Source organism: Macaca mulatta, chromosome 18 (genome assembly GCF_049350105.2).
Source record: "Macaca mulatta isolate MMU2019108-1 chromosome 18, T2T-MMU8v2.0, whole genome shotgun sequence".
In the NCBI taxonomy this organism is placed as follows: domain Eukaryota; kingdom Metazoa; phylum Chordata; class Mammalia; order Primates; family Cercopithecidae; genus Macaca; species Macaca mulatta.
Genome location: NC_133423.1, coordinates 63769870 through 63772543, shown reverse-complemented (window position 1 = coordinate 63772543; position 2674 = coordinate 63769870). Strand labels below are relative to the sequence as shown.

The 2674-nt window shown below is 45.2% G+C and overlaps 1 pseudogene; it reads left to right on the top strand.

Annotated features, from left to right (window-relative positions):
* The first annotated feature begins 271 nt into the window (after positions 1–271).
* On the top strand, positions 272–1716 carry LOC704645 (E3 ubiquitin-protein ligase ARIH2 pseudogene; annotated as a pseudogene).
* Positions 1717–2674: the final 958 nt, after the last annotated feature.

Below are 2674 nucleotides of genomic sequence, written 5' to 3'. Positions count from 1 at the left end.
CCCACTGCCACTGCCTCTGCCTCTGCTGCAGCTGGGCCCCAGTCAAATCCCTCTGGCCCGGCCTGACCTGGTCTGGCTTGCCCGGGCTCAGCAGCCATGGAGCTGCAGCTACTGATGGAAATTATATTACATAGAATATTTGGGTGACATCTGCCTGAGAGGTCTCCAAGAATTACAGAAAACAAAAATACTAATGCATTTGAGAAAGCGGTAGTTTTGGGGGGGAGGGGGAAGAAGCAACTGCTTTTCTGCAACTTGGCTGGATGCTGAGATGTCTGTGGACATGAATAGCCAGGCATCTGACAGCAATGAAGAGCACTATGACTCCAATTGTGAGGAAGTGGAAGAAGAAGAGGATGCGGACCCTGGGGACATAGAGGACTATCACCTGGGAGTAGCCACCAATGTGGAGCAGCAGGGGGCTGATGCCTTTGATCCCGAGGAGTACCAGTTCACTTACTTGACCTACAGGAAATCTGAGGGTGCCCTGAATGAGCACATGACCAGCTTAGACTCTGTCCTAAAGGTATCTCATTCAGTTGCTAAACTTATATTAATGTCAATTTCCACTGGCAAGTTTCAGAGAGATTGGACAGGTACAAGTCTAATTCTGCTCAACTGCTCATTGAGGCTTGAGTTCAGGCTAATCCATAAAACATGTTCCCACATCTCATCCCCCTCACCATTGTGCAGTGTGTATGCAGTTTGCACAAAAGAAAAACCTACTCTCCCTGGTCTGTCAGCACCAGTTTTGCTGCAGCTGCTGGGAGTAGCACTGCTCAGTTCTCGTCAAGGATGGTGTGGGTGTGCGAGTCTCTTGCATGACTCAGGACTGTCCCACTCCATACACCAGAGGACTTTGTGTTTCCATTGCTTCCCAAGGAAGAATTGAGATAGAAATACAGGTTCTACCTCTTCAGGGGCTATGTGGAGAGTCATTACCAGCTCCAGCTGTGCCCTGGTGCAGACTGCCTCATGGTTATTCGGGTACAGGAGCCTAGAACTCACTGAATACAGTGCAATCGGTGCAATGAGGTCTTCTGTTTTAAGTGTCATCAAATATGTCACGCACCCACAGACTGTGTCACAATCCCAAAATGGCTCATGAAGTGTGCAGATGACTCTGAAACAGTCAACTACATAACTACATTAGTGCTCACATTAAAGACTGTCCCAAATGCAACATCTGCATTGAGAAGAATGGAGGCTGCAATCACATGCAACGCTCCAAATGTATACACCACTTCTGCTGGATGAATCCGGAAGACTGGAAGGCTCATGGCAGTGAATAATATGAGTGCAGTACTTACAAGGAGAATCCTGACATTGTGAACCAGAGCCAACAAGCCCAGGAGAGGGAAGCCCTCAAGAAGTACTTATTCTACTTGGAGAGGTGGGAAAACCACAACAAAAGCTTGCAGCTAGAGGCACAGACATACCAGCGGATTCATGAGAAGATTCACAAGAGGGCCATGAACAATCCGGGGACATGGATTGACTGGCAGTACCTACAGAATGCTGCCAAGCTCTTGGCCAAGTGTCAGTACATCCTGCAATACACCAATCCACATGCATATTACATGGAGTCTGGACCCAGGAAGAAGCTGTTTGAATACCAGCAGGCTCAGCTAGAGGCTGAGATGGAAAACCTCTCATGGAAAATGAAGCATGCAGACAGCTGTGACAGAGGGGACTTGGACAAGCAGATGCATATAGCCGAGCAGGTGGGGAGAACCCTGCTGAAGGATTTCCATGACATCTAAGTTGGGATGTGGATGTGCGGGGGTGAGGAAGATAAGGCTGCATGGTCTCCTGGCCGCCATACTGCATGCTGCAGGCTCTGCCTTTCATGACCCCTGGCAACAGTCAGGGGCCCACTCCTGAGAGACACTGGCAACACCTCTTAGTTAATTTCTGTTTTCTTCTCTTTTCACTTTATGTTTCTACCAGGGTAGAGGCCATGTTGAACTGGCCTCTTTTCAGGACTTTTACTTCCCCCTGGATGGTTGTTGAGAGGGTGGGAAAGTGTTTTTTGGATGGCTATTAATAATATTAGATCATTACAACTTATGTAACTTTCAAAGTTTGTATAAGTATACAAGAAAAGACAAACTATAGGATACCACAGAGCCCTTTTTGAAAATAAATTTGTGTTGGAGTGTAAAAAAAAAAAAAAAAAAGAAAAAGAAAGTGGCCATGGCTATAAAAGAGTAAAAAATAGCAATATAAAGCTCAAGTACACTTGGCAGGGTATTAAGGTCCCATAAAACAGGACCAGTTAAAAAATTACCAACCATTTCACAGAATCATGACACCAAAAGTATAAGGAATCTGGTCCTAACGAATCAAATTAATTGATTCCCTATTTAATGAATGGTGTTGGGAAAGCTGGCTAGCCATATGCAGAAAACTGAAACTGGACCCCTTCCTTACACCTTATACAAAAATCAACTCCAGATGGATCAAAGACTTAAATCAACATAAGCCTAGGACCATAAAAATCAAGAAGAAAGCTTGGCCAATACCATTCAGGACACAGGCATGGGCAAAGACTTGATGTCTAAAACACCAAAAGCAATGGCAACAAAAATCAAAATTGACAAATGGGATCTAATTAAGCTAAAGAGCTTCTGCATAGCAAAAGAAACTATCATCAGAGTGAACAGGCAACCTA